This window comes from Podarcis vaucheri (assembly GCF_965113315.1).
Source record: "Podarcis vaucheri genome assembly, chromosome: 12".
NCBI classification, from domain to species: domain Eukaryota; kingdom Metazoa; phylum Chordata; class Lepidosauria; order Squamata; family Lacertidae; genus Podarcis; species Podarcis vaucheri.
In genome coordinates this window covers 52070289-52094686 of record NC_138750.1, presented here as the reverse complement: position 1 = coordinate 52094686, position 24398 = coordinate 52070289, and positions in this window count along the sequence as shown.

Sequence of the window (24398 nt, the reverse complement as noted above, 5' to 3'; positions counted from 1 at the left end):
TGTTTTTCATTTATATATTACAATGCATTGGTATTTCATAAAAGGTAGTGATCTATCATGGGCTATGTACACCTATATTTCCTCAAACGGCGCCTAGTATTTTCCTTGGCAGTATCCATTTTCCTCCTCTCTGGAGGTCAACCAACATTTATAATTATTTATCATTTCCTGAGCGCTTTCCGATTTGCAAAGTGCTTTATAATCCTTATATCACTCAACCTCACAGGCTGATAATATTCCTGCTTTACAGCTGGGAAATGGAGGCGTGAAGACAATGGCTTGCTCAAGGTCATCCACTGGCAAATGCTTGAACCCAGATCGCCCAGAAACGAGCACTCCATTTCAAGGGACCATGCCAGACTCTGGATTGCAACAAGGCCACTGCCTAAGGGTTACAGGAGAGTCGCGTTCCCTTCTGGGCAACCTTCCAGGAGCTGCATGCTGGTGGCGGGTGAGGCCAGAGGCAAAGGTCGGAGCCACAAATGCAAATTGTACCTACATGCAGTAGGCTAGTTTCGACACACATTCACATAACCCTCCCTATTCTCCACCTAGGCAAGGAAGAATCATAGAATTGTAGAGTTGGAAGTTACAGATGGCCATCCAACCTCTGCTTAAAAACCTCCAATGATGGAGAGTGTCCAAACTTCCCGAGGGACAGTATTGCACCATCAAACAGCTCTTACTGTCAAAGCTTTTCCTGATGTTTAGTTGGAATCTCCTTTCTTGTAACTTGAAGAGTCCAAGGAAACATTCTGGTCAGGCAAAAGTACCGAATAAGGGTGGAAAACTGTGCCGGTGCTGGTTGAGAGTCCAGAGGGCTACATAGGGAGACCTGGAAAGGTGTAGTTGCTCCCAGACTTGAGATTCCCCACCCCTGAGCTGCTGTATACCTTGGACTGACTGATGCTCAGAGCAATTCAAATGTCGCAGGGGATACTAGCCTGATCCAAAAGGGGCTCTTCTTATTTTCCTATGAAGGAGTTTGAATGGGGAACAGATGGTCACAACTGCTCTGGCTTCTACGTGTCAGATGCATCCTATGTTTGCCTTCATCTTACTGCCAAAGAAGTAAACACTAAGCAGTATAGAAATGTGAGGTTGGGAGGGGACCTCACCAATACCTGTTAGAATTCCTGCTCCATGATTGCAGTCATGGATTTTTGTCTATCACAGGACGGTATATGTTTTGACTCCACAGAGTGGGAAGTGACGAAGGCAGGATGTTTCTGTTACTGTGTTCCGTGGAGTGGGACTATTGTCTTTTTCTCTTTGCTGTCTGATGCTAGAGAGAGAGGGAGCCATGTTGCAGTGCTCCGTGTGTGTTTATATGTAAATAAAGTAAATTAGCCAAAATGCTGAGTTGCTGAGGTCTGTCACGCATGATGCGCAAACTTTTGCGGATTCCTAAGTGTGCCGGTGTCGGTTGGCATCAGTCGCTGTGATGTTCGGGCAGAAGAAAGCTTTTGAAGCTCCCGAACAATCGACCAGGAGGGAGAGAACATGCCAGTCGGGCATGTGTCTCTGCCAGGGTCCTACTCGAGTGTAGGCCGAGCCCCTGAAAATACCTTGGCCCCCCTCATAATTGCCATTTTAAAAGGCTACAAAACCATTAACAACAGCAGCAGAAGAAGCAGCCTACTCCTCACCACTTTTAAGGAACCCCTTGCAGATTCTGAACCTCTCTCCCTTGATATTCTTAATGGCACAGAGAAGTATGGAAATGCCCATCTACCCTTCCCCCATCTCTGCAATATTTATAGTAAATGGTGGGTGTTGCTATTTAAATCATGTGTAAAAGGAGTAGAATGTTCAGGTCCTTTTAGACTGGTCCCTGGTCTCCAGGCAACCCTTTTTCTGTCTTTCTTTTTCCTTCCACCACTTACAATCAACCAAGGGGGAGGAAAAGCATTCCAGCAGGGCAACGTTGGAAGCCTGTCCCAATTTTAGAGTTCACAGATAACAAATGAACAATAGAGAGAACGAAGAGAGAGGTGGTTCCCCCCCCCCCAGTCCTAAGAAAACCTCTGAAATTTCATACTCTCCCTTTGGAATCCGAGTGCATCAGGTTAAAAGCATTTACGGTTTTAGGGGTTCCATTGCCAGAAGCTGACTTGGGTGTGTGGATGCAGTTGGCTTTGCCCAAGTATAGGCATGAACAAGATGGCACTCTCCCCTCTTTATATAACGGCAATCAGACCCTGGGTGACCCTGGCTGCCATGGCCTGCCTAAGGGCTACACCCGGTATAAGGACTGGTCTTCACCCCGCAAGACCATATTGGGGCACCCAAGGGCAAAATCACTGGTTGTTGTTTTTTATCTCATTCCTCTGGTGCACACACACAGGCCTCAAGCATCTCCTGCATGTTCTACTCCACTGAGGAACACACCGCCATTTCCTTAGGCACTGGCTGTTCTTACATGCTCACACACACCTCCTGCTAAAACTTTTATTTTGCTCCTTCCACAGGCACCGATTCCTCTTGCTCATGCACACAAACTTCTTGCACCGCAGACACACACGGAGTGAAGAGATCTATTAGCAGCAGCTCTTCACCTCAATCCTGCGGTTTGCCCTCTACTGAGGCACTTTTCTCCTGTAGCTACTTTTCCACAGCAGGCTCCCAGGGAGTAGAGAAATGAGGAGCAGCTCCTCAGCTCCAGTCTCTTCTCTGAAGCGTTGGCGTCTCCCTTGACTTCTGCTACCGACTGCATCTCTTAGCAGCCCCAGCCCCAAAGCTGCCCATCCACATTCCGGATCTCGCTGCTCACCCCTTTCATCTGAGGGCCTTGCATCTAGGCTCCGGGGTCACTTTCAATCCCCTGCAGCATCTCATCCATCAGGGCCCTCACCTTGCATGAAGTCACGCTTTCCTCTTCACGGAAGCTTCTCAGCCACTCTGGCAGCAGCTTCTCTATTTTATCCAACTGCCAGTGCTGCTGCTGGCTTTGTTGTTGCTTCATTCTCTCATGCCGCTCAAGGAGTATTGCTATTCTTCCCTCCATTTCGACTGAGGCACACCTCGCCCACAGGCCCTCCTCCAAGAAAGACGAATCCCACTTCTGACACCAGTGTTGTGCTCCACCCCACACTCTGAATGGTATGAGATTCCAGGGGTTCCATGTGCTTACCCAGGGTCTGTGTTTGCTATTGGGATGAGGCATAAAAGAGACTGTGGTGTCTTTATGATATGCAGTTTATTTACACATATATACAACCTGGGCTGCTGATGAAGGGATTCACAGCATCAACAATGGGTCTTGTTTCTCCCATAGCTACAGCCTTGGGTATAAACAGAAAGCAAACAACTCTCTGACTCTCTCTCCAGCTTGCTGCTTTACTTCTAGGTCATGTCACTCCCACTTTCAAGTCTAAACTCAGGCTTTGTCCTTCTAACTATCTCTGAGTTGAGGTAGAGGCCCCACCAAATTGGCACCTCACACAGAACCTCCTTTTCTTAGTTCTCTTAATGGCCCATCACCCAGGCAATCAATCTCAACACAGGAAACTAGTCTGGCATATATTTTAACACTTGCTTCCTCCCTCCCAGACTCATAGATCTCAAGCACAGCCAATGGGACCGAAAATTCAGGTTGACCTGAATCAAACCGTAATAGAAGCCAACAACCAACAGAATTTCTTTCTCAATGGTTACACTCCAGCTATAATATCTAGATAAATGAAATTATGTAGCGCAGCACAATCTGGTAGACATTCTTCTTGAAGAGCTAAAAAGAAGGAATTGAAAGAAAGCAACAAGAGGAAAATATCTGGCCATCATTTGACTTATCCAAACCTTTATGACTTTTGGCCTAAATAATATAAAGATGAATCACATCTTCACTTGGAGCTAAGAGTCACCGTTAGCAAATTAAAGCCAAATTCTAGAGAATTGCCATTACGGATTCAACAGGACTGAACTTGATTTGGAATCTGGGGTTTGCCCAGACAACACCAACGTGCTTGGAATCTGATTTGTTTTGTGAAACTTTTTTTCTAGCGGGGGGGGGGGGGCAGTTAGGAATGGTACACATTTGAATATTGCTTGCAGATTCACTTTAATGGGTGCTTCCATCTCTCTGGTGTGTGTACTCAGTGTGCCACACCGAGACTTCATTTACACCAGAGTACATATAGGGTATTCTGCAGTGCAGTAAACAGTCTTTCCCACAAGCACTAACCAGTTTTTTTGCAGACTGATGCATGAATGAAACTGCATGTGCTGATGACTCTTAGGTTGCATAGACACTGACCAATTTGCAGCACAAAAATGTAGTTCTTCCTCAATCAAGAAATGTTCGTGCCCATTCTCAACATGTTGTTTTCAATCTAGATTCATTCCAGATCCTGCCGTCTACAAGGGTGGGCGCGGTTACTTGATATGCACTTGAAAATCCTCCCCGTTATCAGATTTTTCCACTCCTTTTCTTCCTGCACAGGCCCCAGAGGAATGAAGAAGGAAGTGGTGATTGCCATCTTTGTGTACACTCATCCACAAGGTCATTGAGTGGGTATGGATATATCCTCCACTGTTGGGACTGCCTATATCTGTTTTCACCTGTTTTCAAATGGGCACACTGCAAGGTAATGCAGAATCAATCTGCAATGAGTGGGGGGTTTTTTGGAATGCAAAGAATTTCTCAAGAACATTTGGGAGGGTTAACAAAATATTCAATAGAGCAGGTGTGCGGACTACGTAGAAAAAAACACTACCCAGTCTCCATTGATTCTAGAATAAAAATATCACATGTACACAGCCTTAGTGTTACCAGTGCATTGAAGCTGAGCACAGAGATATCCACGCCCACCCCAGATTGTTTCTCCCTTATCATTTGCTGTTTTTTGGGGGGGGGGGATGAGGACCCTCTGGTGGCCAAAAGAATAGCTGCAAATCTCATTGAACATTAACCACAACTATGTAAACGCATGCTGAGTTCATGTCCCTCTTTGATAATATGTGTGACAAGTTTTCTCTCTCCACATCACATCAATCACTATAACTCCTACGCTTGAGATTTTTTTTATCATCCAGATGTACTCAATAAAAATACCTGAGCATTATTCTTTTCCTGCTAAGAGTGTTCTCTCTCTCTCTCTCTCTCTCTCTCTCTCTCTCTCTCTCTCTCTCTCTCTAAAATCACCTGTAAATAGGCCAAAGCAACCGGCAAGCTATCAGCAATTTGCCTGGGAAAACAAAATGACTATTTTGTGTCTATTCAGACTCTTGCAATCCCTTAACCACGTTTCTGGTGTGGCCATTCTGGTTTTTTAAAAATATATATATATCTTCAATCTTGATGATTCCTCCTAAAATGATTAGTCATCTTCAGTCCATTTCTTCGGAAATAATAACAAAAATGTGAGCCCTCTAGTGGTCAGACAGAAGTCTTTCAGGTCCTGTGGACATTAACCAAAAGCTATGGTCAAGTAGATGTGCATGTTAAGAGCTGGACTTGATTTATACTGATGTAACAGTAGGCATAAGGTATGCCTTTATAGCACGTCATATTAATGGCCTGTCCAGATCAGAACCAGAAATACGGTACCGCTCTAGAGTTTTAGGCTGATAATTTACCCAGCACTGCTATCTGAGATACTGGACCGGCCTAGGACATTTTGATGCCCAAGACAACATGGCACTCACACCCACACCCATTCCACACAGAGAAAATGACAAAACTGGTAATTGGATCTCATTTCAGCACTGGAGATGAGGCTAGCTTAGAAGGTCAAGGCCAAGCCATGTTGCATACATTGCTCTGTTCTCTAACACTTCATTGCCACTCCCCAGCATCTGCCACCTGAAGCATCCACTTCACTCTGCCTAATGACAGGGCAGGTCCTACAGAAATGCATTGCCCCAAGATAGTCTGCAAGCAACATCATCATTCCTCCAGCACACCAAGCAAACCATGCATTCTACCCAGGGATGCCTGCTGTCTTGGGCACCCTTCTGAGCACTCTGAAGTTTCACTGATATAGACCAGGGTTGTGACTCCACTCAGACAAGGAGGTGGATCAAAACCTTGACATATGTTTGGAGGAACATCAAAGAATGTCAGCCCCAGTTTTCTTCCACCACAAAACCTCCATGGAGAAGAAGGTTGTAAGGGTGAGCTTAGGTACCGAGAGCAGACAAAACGAGGCCTTGTTGGCTCATTGCATAGGAATTCCCCCCTCCCTTCCCTGCCTTGTGCTCAGCGCCTGATTTCTTGAGTGAGAAGATTTGGTGCAAAACGAGGTCTAATAAGCAGCCTCAAGCATTTGTAGATGCAGTATAGAAATTAGTTAAATAAATAAACCTTTTGGATAAACTAGTATTTTACCCTGACTCAGCAGATCTAGTCTCAGCCATGCAGAATCCCAGGGAGTCTGCCATATAAGTGGAACTCCAGTTTTTTAACCTTGGATTCTGTTCTAAGCTGTGCATATGCCATACATTTGAAGCACGATTCCCCTCCGCATAGAATCATGGGAGCTGTAGTTTACCCCTCACAGAGCCACAATCCACAGCATCCCTTAACAAAATACAGATCCCAGGATTCTTTGAGGGGAAGTTATGCGCTTTCAATGTGTGCAGCCTTAGACAAGACACCTGCTCATGCAAAAGCTTCCTGCGTGATCGTCAGAGAACAAATGGCCCATTTCACTTCCCTGCTCCAGATCAACCTTCTTCATAACAATGTCACCATGATGTCAACATACAACCACATCCGCTTGGCTGTGTGCTTGCTGGAAGCGGGGTGGGATCCAGTTTGGAGTGGTGGTGCAGGGGAATGGCACCTAAATGCAAACCATCAGGGAAACAAGTAACTGTGTACTCAGTTATGGGGAAGAGGGGAGCCAACTTTTGCCTTTATGTCCTACTAGGCTTCCCGTAGGCATCTGGTTGGCATCTGGTGAGAACATGATGCTGGACTATTTGGGTTTCTGGTCTGATCCACCATGGAAACTCTCATGTTCTTAAGCTTTGTGGAGATCATGGGGCTGGGGGTCAGGCCCCTGAAAAATTTCAGGCCCCTAAAAGCCCCTTTCAAGCTAAAATAAAATAAAATTCCCCTGGTATTTGGGTCAACTGTTTACATTCATGTTTGCATGCATGTAGGCATAACGTGGCACCATTTGGGTGGGCAGAACCAACCCTTGCTCACCACCCTCTACAATTTTTACACCACATGTAATTCTCCTCCTGTGCTTCTATAACTCTGGTTGATGTGAAATACCAAAGGAAACCCCAGGAAATGCCATCAAAATACACTTTTTGAAGCTTGCTATGAACCTTATTCCTTCCTTACTGAAGTCTCTCCTCTCCCAAATCTGACACACACATACAAACAAACAATTCTCCCACAACTACATACACAGGCCAGAGAGAGACCATTTTAGAAAACAGAGTCAAAAAGTCATTTTATATATGAAAACGCAGAAAAACACGCATTTACATGTACACCAAATACAGGCATGTATTTAACGTTTTGTTTTGTGCCCTTCTGAGCATTCTGTCCTCAAGCCATCGATCAAGGGAGAAATCTGGGAGGCAAGTTTTATTTTCTTGGTAAAATATACCTGAGTGGCGTAATGCCACAGCGTTACCATCCTTCTTCTTTAATGCTTCTTCTTTTAATCTGCATGCCATAATAATGTCATTAGAGGGTGACTTCATCTTTTCAGCTGGCTATTTTTGCCTTGCCTAATGCTTGTTTGATCTTTCATTCAGGTCTCTATTACCATACATATCTATTAGAAGTCAAAAGGGTTTTTTAATGTTTAGTCTGACAGCAAAACACCGACCAGAATGCCAGCTTTATTAAACTCCTCAGTCATGAGAAGGGATTGGAGGTAACTTAACTTAATCAGCACATTTTTTCCCCAAGCCAGAGAGGATAAATGCCTACAGTTCAAGGAAGCTTTATTTGTTTCAGTTTGAAGCTTTTCCCCTTTCAAGAAAAGAAAAGAAAAAGCAGTGCAATACAGTCATACCTCAGGTTACAGCCGCTTCAGGTTGCGTTTTTTCGGGTTGCGGACTGCCGAAACCCGGAAGTACCAGAACAGGTGACTTCCGGGTTTCGGCGGTCGTGCATACACAGAAGCACTAAATCGCGCTTTGCGCATGTGCAAAAGCACTGAATCGCAACCTGTGCATGCGCAGACGCGGATTGCGAACACTGCGGGTTGCGAATGTGCATCCCGCACAGATCACGTTCACAACCCGAGCGTCCACTGTATTAAGTTATACAGTGGCGCCTCGGGTTAAGTACTTAATTCGTTCTGGAGGTCCATTCTTAACCTGAAACTGTTCTTAACCTGAAGCACCACTTTAGCTAATGGGGCCTCCTGCCGCCGCGGCGGCGCCGGAGCACGATTTCTGTTCTCATCCTGAAGCAAAGTTCTTAACCTGAAGCACTATTTCTGGGTTAGCGGAGTCTGTAACCTGAAGCGTATGTAACCTGAAGCGTATGTAACCTGAAGCGTATGTAACCCAAGGTACCGCTGTACTTGGAGCAGAACGATTTGCAATTAATGGCACTGCACTAACCCCAGTTTGTTCTTAGCCAACCCTCACCTGCCTGTTTTATTGCAACCAGTCCTGTCAACTTCTTACTCCTTACTCCCAGTTTTGCCTTCCTAGAATTCAGCAGGGAAGAGGATGGGGACAAACCTAGAATTAGTTGGCTCTGCCTGTCATTGACTCTGGCTCCACCTACTGTTGGCCTCCCTGCTTTCCACCCTACCAGTCCAAATGGATGCCAGGCACTCTTGCCCCATGCCATGAAACCACATCTGTGAGTCCACGCTGGGCCTGCGTCAGAGTCAAGTACATTATAGGCTTGAATGCTCATTATGTCCCACAAGAATAGGCAGTCCCAAGAGTTAATATCTAGGTACCTGCAGCTCTGTTCCTAGTTAATGGCTAAGGATAATTCACTAAAGGGTAAGTTTAGCATAATTACTCAGGGTAAGACCAATTCATCCCAGAAAACACTGTTGCAAAAAGAATAATAAATCCAATAGAGATAAGTGCACACAAGTTAAATTCATTTTCAAAATGGTTGGCTAACTACCTGGCCATTTGCTGTTTGCCCAGGCTCAACCCAAAAGTCCCTCGGCAGGAACCATCATTCAGATCCCAAACTCCACTACTAAAAAAAAAATGTTCTTCCCACTGGTTATATCATTATAAGTGTTTACTCTGCCAGAAGCTGGAAGAAAATTGCTCTCTGAGAAAGAGCCAAATTCCATTACTAGATTTGCAAGAGTTTTGACAGTAAAATTAATTAGTTAATGTTTGTAAAGTGCTTTGAAGATGAACGGCACCTCGTGAGGTTTAAGTACGATTATCAAATGTTAGTGAGTCATTTTGAAATGTTAAAGACTGAGAGGGACTTGCTAGGTTACTTTGCCTTATGGCTTTACTTATAAACTTCTGCCACAATTTATTAAGCATTACCGAAAAGAGAATGCCATGCTTTATTTTGAAACAGTAGCATGGGGGGGACAGGCTTCCAGCCTAGATCTTGAAGCTGATCCAACTAAGCAATATTTTGAGGAAATTGCCCAAAGCCAGAACTATTTTTTTTTTTTTGGGGGGGGGGGACACAGCAGCTCTCCTTCTGTTTGAAAAGCAAAGTTTCTAGCCTCATAGTTGTGGACAATAATTTGGAAATATGTAGGTTCTCAGTCTTCTCCCCTGACTAAAGTATTCTCTGTTCATCATCTGCAACCTCCCCCATCCCTCATATGAATGCCAACATGCCTAGAAAGAAATCTGGGAAGTGCAGTTTGTTAAGAATACTGGGAGTTGTTAGGAGATATCCCATCCCTTCCCTGAGCGAGCTACAATTGACAAAAGTTCTGTGGAAAGAGAGGGATTGATTGTTAAACCACTCTGCAAATTGTAGCTCTGTTGGGGTGCCCTGGCAACTCTCAGTACCCTTAACGAACTACAACTCCCAGGATCCTTTGGGGGAAGCCTTGTTTAAAGCAGGGGTCAGCAAACTTTTTCAGCAGGGGGCCAGTTCACTGTCCCTCAGACCTTGTGAGGGGCTGGACTATATATATATATTTTGGGGGGGGGAATGAACAAATTCCTATGCCCCCCAAATAACCCAGAGATGTATTTTAAATAAAAGAACACATTCTACTCATGTGAAAACACCAGGCAGGCCCCACAAATAAACCAGAGATGCATTTTAAATAAAAGGGCACATTCTACTCATGTAAAAACATGCTGATTCCCGGACCGTCCAACGGGCCAGATTTAGAAGGCAATTGAGCCAAATCGGCCCCCAGGCCTTAGTTTGCCTACCCATAGTTTAAAGTGTTATAGTATACAGTGGTACCTCAGGTTAAGAACTTAATTCGTTCTGGAGGTCTGTTCTTAACCTGAAACTGTTCTTAACCTGAGGTACCACTTTAGCTAATGAGGCCTCCCACTGCTGCCGCACGATTTCTGTCCTCATCCTGAAGCAAAGTTCTTAACCCGAGGTACTATTCTGGGTTAACGAAGTCTGTAACCTGAAGCGTCCGTAACCTGAAGTGTCTGTAACCCGAGGTACCACTGTAGCTTTAAAAGGATAGTGAAGAACAGCCTATTATTGTCCTGCCTCTTTGAATACACTCTTGACCCCCTAAGAATGACAAACTGTTTTAAGTGGGACACCCTGAAGAGGCAAACTAGGGACAGATACTCAAAATCAGAGACTGTTCCTATTAAATAGGAAGCATTTGGTTGCTAAGGCACGACTGCTTACTAATGACTCAGGAGCTATTCTGAACTACTTTTGTGACCACCGTATGGCTTGAGCACCTTAAAAAAAAAACAAAAAACTTCACAGTTTGGTGACACATAGCTGTCCATCAGTCTCAGCAGTGCCCATTACAAAAATCACTGCATGAGTGGAACTCAAACTGATACATGTCAGTAATGCTTTCAAACCAGGCTCCTTTGCTCCATCTTTTCTGACACAGTAGGAATAACCTTTCCTCTCTTTGGGTCTTAGTGAGTATTATGTTTCATACTTGCTAATTGGCCTCCCTTTCACAGGCCGGATGCAAAAATTATCCAAGAGAGTGTTGATGCTGCTGTCCACACTTAATCGCTCAGCAAGTGCAGGGCTCATTTAAGCTGCATGGCTGGGTCGGGGAATGCGGCTTGAAAAACAAGATATGTGTCCCTGCCAATTGTCATCATTTTCTACAGAGATGGGAGGAAATAGGCCAATATTAATGGAAGGAAGAAGATCCTTAAGATACACAGGGACTAGGCCAATCTGGGTTTTAATGCTAACATCCAGAATTCTGAACAGAGCCTGGAAGCTAGTGGAAGAGATGTCTTCATTTGAGGACATCTGCGTGTTCGCCAAAAGGTCCTCAACTCTAGGACAGGGGGAGCAACATTTGATCTCCCCCCCCCCAACGCCATCAGCCCTCACACTGCCTCCCCAAAGCCAGCTAAGGGAGGCACTAGGCTTTGGGAAGTAGGTGCAAGGCTTTGGCAGGGTCCTAGAGCCCTCCCACCTCCTTCTCAACGCTGGGAAAGTGCTAACTAGGCTTTGCGAAGGTGGAGGGAGAACTCTGCCAGAGTACTAGTGAACTCTGGGTCCTAAGAACTCAGTAGTGTTTAGCTTATTTCTTAGTTGCTATTCTGTTAGTATTGTTTGTTAGATGATAAACGCCTTATTGATTTGTCAATTATATGACTTATGCTGTGATTGTGATGTTTAGCTTATTTTTAAGTTGCTGGTTTGTAAATTGTGTTTCACAGGTTGTAGTTGCTTTACTGATTTGTTAATTATATTATATGTTTATGCTGTGCTTTCGATGTTCTATAACATTATTTATAAGCCACTTTAGGATTCATTTGAACAGAAAGTGGTATAAAAATACAAACAGTCAATCAATTAGCAATGGCCACCAACTCGGATGACTTTAAAAGAGGATCGGACAAATTAGAAATTATAACTATTCTCACTGTGAGAAGTGAAGTTACAGGGAACCAGGCAGAGGGCCTTCTTGGTAGTAGCACCCACCCTGTGCAATGTCCTCCCACCAGATGTCAAGGAGAAAAATAACTATACAACTTTTAGAAGACAGTGTAGTGTAGTGGTTAAGAGCAGTAGACTCGTAATCTGGTGAACCGGGTTCCCTTCCCTGCTCCTCCACATGCAGCTGCTGGGTGACCTTGGGCCAGTCACGCTTCTCTGAAGTCTCTCAGCCTCACTCACCTCACAGAGTGTTTGTTGTGGGGGAGGAAGGGAAAGGAGAATGTTAGCTGCTTTGAGACTCCTTAGGGTCGTGATAAAGCGGGATATCAAATCCAAACTCTTCTTCTTCATCATCATCTGAAGGCAGCCCTGTATTGGAAAGTTTTTAAAGTTTGATGTTTTATTATGCTTTTATATTTGTTGTTAGCCGCCCAGAGTGGCTGGGTCAACCCAGTCAGATGGGCCAAGTACTACTACTACTAATGCTCCCAGAAGTTACTAACCCTCATGGCCATGTTTGAGCTCCACTGCTGGAGGCAGTATGCTTCTGAATACCAGTTGCTGGACTCCATAGGAAGTGTGCTGTTGTGCCTGGGTCCTGCTTCTGGGCTTCCTATCAGAACAATTTGTTAGCCCCTTAAGTACAGGATGCAGGACTATGTGGGCTACTGGCCTGATCCAGCAGGCTCTTATGTTCTTAAAATGCCTGGGCTGGCCAATCATATTTTCACATTAACCTGCTTAGCTCGGTGGTGTCCCTCCTTCCCAGCTCAGTCTCTTTCATTTCACAAAGAAGTGCTGGTGATAACTTCTTGTCACTGAGCCAGGGTGTCACTCGATATGCAGAAAGGCAAAGCAGTTTAAAAGCTGCTCCGCTAAGAACTTCCTCTGTCAATTATGACAGTAGAGTTATGATTGCCTCCTTTTTATCTCCTGGCTTTGATGACAAGCTTATCAGAGGCTGTGAAAGAAAGCGGGGAGCTAATTCAACCCGCCGAGCCGTACAGGTGAGTTTTCAAATCATGTACAGCTGTTCCAAAGGCAAGCCTTCGTTCTGAATGACAGGTGCTTTCATCAAGAGCGTAGCTCAGTTTTGACAATGCCAAGAATTTTTGAGGAAGGCGTTAGGAATGTGTGCACTGAGCTATCAAACTGTAGTGGCTCGTGATAACGCCGGGATAAATGATCTTGTTTTGATTTGCTAGAAGTTGATAGGATCATTAAAAACCAAGCAGCTCTGAGCTCTACTCAAGATGCACAGTGATGGTGGCTTCTAATTCAAGAAAGGCAGAACAAGTGGGAGATAGAAACATCAAATTCTCTCCAAATACTGACTTTACCTTTTATTCCATTTCCCCTACATCATTCTGAATTATGGATGCTGCTGAACAAAGGCATGTTTTTTAACTTAAAAGGGGGCATTCATATATTGAATCTGTCAAGTTTAATATTAGCTACAACAAAACGTGCCCCTTGTGTATTGATTTCTACAGCCAATTTTTCTAGAAAAAGAAATGGTGGAATTCACCATGAACGCCTCCCTCGTTCTCTTAGAATGAGAATGGTGCCCACCTGAGAAGTGCTGGAACCCACATGAGAGATGCCAGAACTCAGTTTGGGTGAGTTCCAGCTGGAAAAAAGTCCAGGCTGTAACTCTTCGATGGTTTGACTTCATCCCCAAAGGCACACTCTTCCATTGTCTTCCAAGAGAGATGCCAACAATCCAGTCCATCAATTTTAATATTTAACTCAATTGGAAATAGAAAGCTGACTTACATGGAGTCAGAGCACTGGTCCATTCAGAAGGCTCTTCTTAGGTCCTTAATGTCTATGTAGTACCTCCAGATGGTTTGGACAACAACTCTTCTCCTCCCCGACCATTCACCATGCTAACTGGGGCAGGACTGAATCAGATCTTCATCTAATCAGGGTTTTTTCCCAGTCAGAACTTGTTAGAACTCAGTTCCAGCCCCTCTCAGGTGGGTACCATTGCCATTATAAGAATAATCACCAGCACTTCTTTGTGAATTAAAAGAAACTGAGCTAGGGGAGGAGCTAAACAGGTTAATTTGAAAATATGATTGACTATTATAAGAGAACAAGGGAGGTGTTCATGGTGATTTCCGGCACCTCATTTTCTAGAAAAATAGCACCGAGTCTAATGATTTGCCATCTAAGGGATTTTGCTATGACTATTTAATGATTGGAGCAACAGGGATTTAATTTATTATAGTACAATAATGTTAATGTTTTAGACCTGATTTTTCAAAACAAAAATCAAAAAGGATGATATTGTTTATGGATGCTCCAATCAGAGATGAAGTCTTGGATGCTTTCATTTGATTATGTTAAGATCCTAGCCAGTGCCTGCGGGGTCATGTGATGACTTGCATATTACAAGGATTGACAAGTAATCAAAAACATTGTGTTCTCGTCTCACCTTATGTTACCTTTCCAGCAATACTTGGCAGCGGAGACAATCCATACATTCAGCTACAAGCCATCGAGTAATGAGATCTTGAGTGATCTGCATAACCACATGTGTGAATCACCCCTTAGTTAGTATCTTCCCATTACGGAGAACTGCATGCTTCTAATTGGAATATTCTTAACCAATTGAATTCAATAGCTCCATGGTATCACGAGGACTAGAATGCCAGAACCCCAGCAGTAAGAACTTGAAGCATAATAATAAATGTATATCATATCAAGGAAGAAACACACAAGAGCAAAAAAAGTGTGCAATTCCAGCAGTGCTATAGAGAGTGATTTTAAAAAGAAAAGGGAAAAAAGCACACCCTTAAATGAGCACTGAAAACGTCTGTCATATCAGATCCATCAAATCTGTCAGTCTGGTACATGCACTTAATTAAAATGATGTAACCATCTGTTCAAGAGGGGACATAGGGAAACTTTAATTGATCGATTAGAATTGCTGCCATCCCCACCCCCCAAGCCACAGAGTGACTGGGACTCAGTAAATACTATCTTTCCTGGAACAGAACAAAGCAGGGTTTGTTTATCATCTTTGACTTGCAGTCGTTCTTTCAAACTTCTGTACGCTTGTAGTTTGACGTTGGACCTCGTACTGTTGGACGTGCCCAAGAGTTGCCTATCACTTTCCGATAGCCAACTTAGGCTGCTGTCTCCCCTGGTGTGCTCACTCTGGAGAAGTCTAGGTGTTTTGCCACTCGGCCTCTTGAGGATTTTGTTTACAAAAGGGAAGCTGCTTGAGGTTACACCCAGAGGCTTACGGTTGGTGCTGCTCACGAAAGGGCAGCAGCTGTAAGAGCGTGACATTTGTTGATCACATGGCCTGGCTGTATCTACCGGATGATGCTTAATAACAGGGCTGCAGGGGAACTGAATGGACATGCCCTGTTAGAACCAAGACCATCCACAGGCAACTTCTTCACAGATGAACCAGCCTATCCATGCCATCCAGATCACTTAGACCACGAAAGAGGACCATCGTGGGGCTCCTCTGCTGAGTGACCTGCGGAGGAGATGACTGCAGATATGGTAAAGAGCTGCTGAGCCTTGTGAGTCAGTTGCAGGAAAAGAAGCATAAAAACATAAAAATATGCTCACTTGCTCTCCAAATCAGAACCACCAGCTGCTGTTTCCTTCCCTATCGTTGGGTAAGGACCCTAGCTCAGTGGGAAAGGACATGGACCCAGATTCAACCTTTGCTGTCTCCAGGCAGGGCTGGGAATGTCCCCAGCTTGAGACCCTGGACAGCCGCCATTCATTGTTGACAGTACTGAGCTAAATAGACCCAATGGCTATGGCTTACTTCCTCTGTTGGAGAATACCAGTTGCTGCGAGTCACAAGTGGGGATACTACTGTTGTGCTCAGGTTTCCCATAGGTATCTGCTTGGCCCCTTTGAGAACAGGGTATTGTGCTAGGTGGCTCTGATTTGGTCTGATCCAGCAAGCTGTTCTTATGATGAAGTCAAAACAAAGAATCAACTTCTCTCAGAGGATGGAGAAAGGATTGCCTTTCTCATCCTGGGCCTAGGCTGGCCAAATACAAAGAAGGAATGGTGGCAGGTGATTGACTGGTGGGTCACTAGTGGATGTGACCCACTGGGTCCAAAAGGCCCCCCACCTCCAGTTTGTTTAGATTCTCACATTCATTCTTAAAGCAGAACAAATGATCAGGGGATAACCTCCGACTGCAAGAGATATAAAAGAAGTTTCACCCAAAAAGAATGTAGGAATTAGTTATGACTAGGGATGTAGGAGAATTTTATTCAGCTAACCTAATTTGTACCCCACCCCACCCCTGATTAATACACAGATCAGAATGTAATTATCCATTGGATTTTTCAGTTTTCCAGATTTTACGCTACAGTTCTTGGCTCAAAAAAAATATGGTGTAATAAATAAATAAATATTTTAGCATAAAATGTGTTTAAATTGTGTACATTGAGATACAACGTGTACTGAGATAAAATATGTATTTTTTGATAGTGTGTGTGTATGTGTGTGTAATATTAAATATGCATTTTTACAGTTTTCTAAAAAATCAGATTGATATGAAAACAGGATGGACTATGAAAACAAATTGGAATATGAAATTGACACAGGTCATTAATAGACTGATCTGTCCGTTCCTAATTATGACAAAGGGTGAAAGGCACATGACATCTCTATGACAGTTGACACCTTCATGCATATCTAGCCCATGAAAGCTGAGCCATAATAACATTATTTTGGTCTTTAAGGTGCCCCAAGGCTGTGTTGGTTTTGTGGTAGCAGGCTAACATGGCTATCCTTCTCAACAGGAGACTGAATACTTTTCATATATATTTAAAGTAACAGCTATTTTGTAGCCTCTATTTACTCTCACCCTAGCAGTCCATTGCATAGAACTAGTGACACTTCAGCAACACTCAAGAGAGTAACAGCTTAATTATTCAAATGTCTCTAGGGCTGTTGTTTTTTTCTGGGTAATTGAGGTTATTCGTTATTCATGATGGTGGGTGTTTTGTTGTATTTAATGGACATCATGGGATATGCCCCTCTTGTGGTTCACCAGAGCTGATGGATTATCAAAGCTGAAGCAAAACATCTATTCCAGCTCCCATATATATATACACACATACACACTTAATAAACAAATGGCAACCCACACCTAAAGATCTCTGGGACAGTCTCTGTCTCTTAGTTTCCATACAAAGGGCAGTAAGTCAAAGCTAAAGAGAAATGTTGAGTTGAATTCAGAGTTTTCTGTTCAGGGCAGAAATTCAAAGAATTCCAAGGGAAGTGAAAAGTGTTTTGAGAAGACATGTGAAATGTGTCAGAGGGGTGTCACACAACCTTCAGTTCAAATAGCACTAAAGCATTAAATGCCTTTCTGTTGGGGGGGGACCCTCCTCTTGCCCATCTATGAAATTATGGAGTCCACAAAATTTGTGTACTTTGTAAGGAACATAGACCCAGGGTGTCTTTTCCATCCACAAGCAAGATGAGTTCCAGAGAAGCAATCAGATACGTTGATATCTCGTGGGATCATATTGTGGGGAGGTGCCATAGCTCAGTGGTAGAGCGCAAGAGTGAGACCTGCAGCAAAAGGCTGGAGCGTGGAATGCTCCAAAGTGTGGAATGCTCCCTCTTCAGGATGCGAGTCATTATTCTCTCTCTCTTTCTTATGGTTTCCTATTCCACCACTGCCCTCCATAGTCAGCCAGCATTCCACAGCTACTAAGCACGCTCAGTCCTCCCTGGGCTATTTCAGGTGTATGTGTAGCGGTTGTCCTTAGAGTATCGCCCCCCCCCATATATTTTGAAATCCACACAAAGGAGCCAGTGTGGTGTAGTGGTTAAGAGCGGTGGACTCGTAATCTGGTGAACCAGGTTCGCTTCCCCGCTCCTCCACATGCAGCTGCTGGGTGACCTTGGGCTAGTCACACTTTTTTGAAGTCTCTCAGCCCCACTCACCTCACAGAGTGTTTGTTGTGGGGGAGGGAGGGAAAGGAGATTGTTAGCCGCTTTGAGACTCCTGAAGGGGAGTGATAAAGCAGAATAGCAAATCCAAACTCTTCTTCTTCGGCATATTAATATGCCTTTAAAAACAGGGATATCTAAACATGTTTTAGAAGTTCACAGATCAATGCAGAAACAGAACGGAACACTTATGGGTTAACACATGTAAAAGACACATAGGCTGGGAACAGGCAGAGTTACCCATTTCTGTTAGAAGACGGATAGCACAATCCTGCACAGGCGACTCTCAGCTTATGCAGGCGTTACGTTCCAGGGATAGCACATTAAGCCAAAACTGCATATAGTCAAAACACACCAGGTTCAATGACAAGTGGGACTGCCAAATCTCCCCCCCCCCCGATGTCCCCTGTGTTCTGCTCCCCCTTCATTTATTTGCCAGTCACAGAAAGCTGAATGCACACCAGTTAAATGCACGTATGTTACGAGTTACCTGTACCTGCAAGCCTCACTGGGTTCAAATGGATGTACTGCCAGGTAAGGGCATTGCAGCTGACTGCATAGTAAAGAAAATCACCAGACCTGCCTAAAGGCTTCTGTGGAACTTTGATTTTCTATAGCTTAAATCAGGAGTATCCTGTGGACACAATGGCACCCCTGAGGTCTTCTTCTAGTGTTCACTAAGTCCCTTAGTCCCTTCACTTACTACATCCTTGGTCACGAGGTGGCGAGGGCTGCTACTTTTTCCTTCTTTGAAAAGTACATAAACTTGAAGGAGGAAGTTGAAAGTGTGACACTCTTCTCCACTTCCTGTTTCAGCTCTATGTGCTTTTAAAGCTTAGATTGATTCTTCTGTATAAATGTTTACCCAGATCCCTTGGAAAAGTGTAGTAGGTGTGTATGCACACTTTCTTTCTATCTCGGGGTGGAGTGGGAGCTGATCCAGTGTGGGGTAAAAAAGTGATACCCATGACACTCACTCAAAAGTCCAAATATGCCCATGGGTTGTAAAATATTGGCTACCCCTGGCATACATGAACCAAGAAGTAGAGGGCTACGTCACTGCTTCAGCAGCCTCCTGCTGATTGATGATTTTGGCTCAACAACATTTTGGAAGCCAAGTGTGTTCTACTCAACCTTCAGTCCCATTGTTACTTGGTGTAACCATAAAATTGGAGCTCTTAAGTGCATTTCTTGTCACAAGCATCCTAAATCATAGGCAACCTAATTGTGCTAGTGTTTTTAAAAGTTTCCTCTCGCAGCCTTGCCTCTCTTTCAAAGTCATAAGAGGATATTCAAGACAATCATCTTTAATGCATTCAGTCATCCAAACTGCTTCCCCTCGACTTCCCTCAGCATAGTTTCAATTCTCACAAACCAGTATGATTTCCATGCCTTGTTCAGTGCTGTTATACAGTTCATTAGGAAGCGCCAAATGCCTCAATGGGTAACCTGTGACCCTCCAGGTATTGCTGGATTCCAATTCCTATCAGCTCCAACCAGCATAGCCAAAGGTCAGGGGTGGCAGGAGCAGGACTCCAACAACCTCTTCAGCAACAGAATATACGAAGAATCTGCTGGATCAAGACAGTGCCCCATCTAGCACAGCATCCTATTTTCACAGCAGATAACCAGATGCCTATGGGAAGCCCGCAAACAACCTGGATACAACAGCACTCTCTTCTCCTGCAGTTTCCAACAACTGGTATTCAGAAGCATACTGCTTCCAAAAGTGGAGGTGGAACATAACCATTAATAGCCTTACCCTCCATGACTTTACCCTCTTTTAAGCAGTCTAAGTTGGTGGCAAACACTGCCTCTTGTGGGAACACATTCCAAAGTTTAACTATGTTCTGTGTGAAGGCGTACTTTTTTGTACCAAGAGTACATTACATTTATAGTCCACTCTTCCACCAAAGCATAGAGGGTGGCATACATGGCCAATATCCCCACCCTCCTTTCATAATCACAACATGTCTATAAGATAGCTTAGCCTGAGAGATAGTGACTGGTCCAAGGCTACCCAGTGTGGATTTGCAGCAGGGACTTCTCAACCTAAGTTGAGTACATTAACCAATAAACCTGAGGCATGAGTTCTGGCAATGTTCAGACCATGGTGAATATAGGGGATCTCATTGGGCTTCCGGGTTTCATCAGAGCAACTTGTTGCTATCCCTAGGAGCTATCCATGGTCCTGCACTACACTGGTCTAACATCCTCCTTGTTAGATCCTTTCTTTACTTCCTCTTGCTAGACTTGGCCAGTTTCCCCCCCAACATTGCTCAGCAACCTGCACACTTTCAGCTTGACTAGAACGACACACCAAGCACATTTTTATAACGGCTGCCTCTGTACACAGAACAGGACTAATAACATTTATTGCATCACATAGTAAGCCATGCTTCTATGGACAATAAAATTATTTTTGCATCCATTGTCTGGTCAAGGTTAATTCACATGTTGTCCACTGTGGAGAAGTGCTCATAACACGAATACAGCTAATTTGAATGATGGTCTTCATCAACATGGCATTTATTTTTTATTTATTTATTTTTTATAATAATATTTTATTGTTTTTTTCCAGATAGAGATTATTCAACAAGTTATACAGAAAACTTATGCATTTACAGAAAGAAGAAGAAAAAAGAAAAGAAAAGAAATTGGTTATTTCCAAGCTTGTTCCAGTCCATTATCGAACTTCCCCACGTCTCTCCTGCATTGCATTCTTAACAAATAAAGTTTCAACAAATTATATCCTTGTTTCATACGTTTCTTTCTTTTACCTTAAAGCTTACTTTTTGGTTTAAATTACTTATTGTCATATTACTTTAATCAGCCAATATACTTATCTTTCCACCCTTTAAACATTTATTCCTTTCATTAATTCATTATTTATTTTCATTGTCCTTCACTCTCCTTGCTGGAGCTGTTTTTTCCCAGTCGTGCGAAATCTTATAATTCATATAATTTGTAAAACTTTTGCAAATAGTCCTTAAATTTTTTCCACTCCTCCTCCGTTGCTTCTTCTCCCAAGTCTCGGATCCTGGCAGTCATCTCAGCCAATTCCATGTAGTCCATCAGCTGCGTTTGCCATTCTTCCAGTGTGGGCAAGTCTTGAGTCTTCCAGTATTTTGCTATAAGAATCCTTGCTGCTGTAGTTGCGTACATAAAAAACGTTCTATCCTTCTTTGACACCTTTTGGCCGACGATGCCCAAGAGGAAGGCCTCTGGTTTCTTAGGGAAGGTGTACTTAAACACCTTTTTTAGCTCATTATAGATCATTTCCCAGAAGGCCTTCACCCTAGGGCATGTCCACCACAGGTGAAAGAATGTCCCTTCGGCCTCTTTACACTTCCAACATCTATTGTCAGACAAATGGTATATCTTTCCTAGTTTGACTGGGGTCATGTACCACCTGTATATCATTTTCATAATGTTTTCTTTCAGGGCATTGCATGCCGTAAATTTCATACCGGTGGTCCATAACCTTTCCCAGTCTTCAAACATGATGTTGTACCCAATATCTTGAGCCCACTTTATCATGGCCGATTTAACTGTCTCATCCTGAGTATTCCATTTAAGCAGCAAGTTATACATTCTAGACAATAACTTAGTCCTAGGTTCTAACAATTCTGTCTCTAGTTTCGATTTTTCCACCTGAAAACCTGTATTTTTTTTATCCGTCTTAAATACTTCTTGAATTTGGGCATAATGAAACCAATCTTGCACCTTGTCTTTTAATTTTTCAAAACTCTGTAATCTCCAGTTGTCTCCAATTTTTTCTATTATTTCGCCATATGTCGGCCATCCGGCCTCCATATTGAATCTTTTCCGCGCCTTGGCCTCCACTGGTGAAAGCCACCTCGGGGTCTTACTTTCTAGCAAGTCCTTATATTTTATCCAGACTGTAAAGATTGCTTTTCTGACAATATGGTTTTTGAACATTTTATGTGTTTTTACCTTGTCATACCACAAATAGGCGTGCCATCCTAAAGAATTATTAAACCCTTCCAGATCTAGGACATCAGTGTTCTTAAGTAAAAGCCAATCTTTCATCCAGCAGAAGGCTGCAGCTTCATAATATAACCTTAAGTCTGGCAGGGCAAACCCCCCTCTTTCTTTTGCGTCAGTTAATATTTTAAATTTTATTCGGGGCTTTTTGCCCTGCCAAACAAACTTCGAGATATCCTTCTGCCACTTCCCAAAACATTCCACATCAACATGGCATTTAAACTCCATCAATCTAGTAGGCATGAGCTATTTTGCCTGTGGAAGCAAAAGAAGAAGTCTTCTGTTTTTTATTTAATTTGTATCTCACCCTTCCACTGAGGAACTATGTCTAGCTTACATGTTTCCCTCTCATTTATTATCTTCATAACATCCCTGTGCAGGAACTTAGCCTGAGAAATCGCCACTGCTCCAAGCTTATCTATTGAGTCCCATGACTAAGCATGGATCTGAGTCTGGAACTCCCTGTTCCAAGGCCAATCCTCTTCTCTCTACCCCACACAGGGCTGGAAACTGCAGTCCTGTGAAGTGCCATTAAGCACAACGAGACTTGCTTCCAGCTGCCTTAGTTGCTGATCTCTGCTCAAATTTCAAGCCTGCCATGATGAAAGCGAGACTTCCTTTTTGCTAGATAACTGGTGTGATGAGATGCCCTTGCACAGATGGGGGCAATTTGGTGCAAGCACCTCTCACGTGCTTCCTACACCACAGAGGCCTCAGCTTTACCTCCGAGTCTTCTGCCAAAAGACGTCTTCTGTGTCTGGCTCCAAGGGCCTTGCAACTCTGCCAGTGCAGCACTTTAAAAAAGCAACACAAATGTGACTCAGAGTCATGTGTGTTGCTGTGCATCAGTGACTCTGATCCAGCCAGTGTACTCTGTCAGATGACCTTTGCCACTGGCTTTCCTTGCATTTGCATTTACGGGCAGAGAAATGCAATGCAACGCTCCTCCCTCTTCTTGCTACTGTACTGGCAGCACGTAGTAGCTGACCTAGTTCTATCTGCTTCTAAGGACACTACTCTTACTCTTGCTTGTGGATGGGGAAAACACACACATACCCATTAAGTCCATAGTTCCAGCATTGTTTTAAACTGTGGACACTTTGCTAACAAGGAGTTAGGGTAGCCAGATGGAAAATGGATGAGGGCTCCTGCCCCTTTAATTGTTGCAAGTTAGTCCTCGGCAACGAGCAACAGATTGCAAAGTTTTGAATCAAAGAGGGGAAGGGAAATTGCCAGGCTCCCAGGTGTGGGGTCAAACTATGACAGGAAGAGTCATAGTCTCATAGGCAAAGACTGGAAGCAGGCAGGACTCCAGGGGTGGGGGCAGAATCTCAAGTGGTGGGAGAAATCTGGAATCTGGGGAATCAACTGAGAAGAATTAAAAAGCAATAAGATAGTGTCTGGTTGGCAAAGATGGTAAGTGCCTCCATATTGTTAACAAGGTTGACATGGGGTACAACTGCTGTGTCTTCTGCCTCTTTCTGGTAACTGATGGCCACCAACCTGGGTGGCTTTAAAGAAGAAGAAGAGTTTGGATTTGATATCCCGCTTTATCACTACCCGAAGGAGTCTCAAAGCGGCTAACATTCTCCTTTCCCTTCCTCCCCCACAACAAACACTCTGTGAGGTGCGTGGGGCTGAGAGACTTCAAAGAAGGTCACCCAGCAGCTGCATGTGGAGGAGCGGAGACGCGAACCCAGTTCACCAGATTACGAGTCTACCGCTCTTAACCACTATACCACACTGGAGATTAGGCCAATTCATTGTGGATAAGGCTATCCGTGGCTACTAGCCACAATGGCTATGTTCTCTCCCCACTGTTGGAGGCAGTATGCTTCTGAATGCCAGTTCCGATGAGTCACAAGTGTGGGGAGTGATGTTGCACTCAGGTCCTGCTTTCAGGCTTCCTGGTCCACCACTGTGAGAACAGGATAGTGGACTACATGGGTATTTGATGGGCTTCTCTTATGTTCCTACGATGTGTGGTGCAGTGTGTTGGCTCCATGTTTTTTTGGGGGGAGGGGCTTGGGCAAGGTGTCACCAGTGGTCCCAACCCTCAGTGGTGGCCCCTCATCTTCTCCAAGCCATCAGGAGGGGTGATGGGACTGGGAGTTTGGCATAGTGCAAACACACCAGCAGGAGTGGCAGGATTGGTTTTGCCATTGTACTTGCCTCATCCCTCTACCTCTTGGTAGATAGCAGTGATGGAGCTGACTAGAAGTCTGGTGAGTGGCACCAGCACACCACACCATTGGCTCCAGGGTGCAAAGGGCCAGACCCCAACCTTTTGCCCCGAACATTATGGGTTTCACACTCCAGCTATGGCATAGGTAGCCCTGGAACACAGGCGTACATTTGTGCATTGTATCCAGTCCTTTATTTAAGGATCATAACTTAGACCAAAAACATCAATTTACAATCCCACCAAAAAATATAATTACATAACTCTGC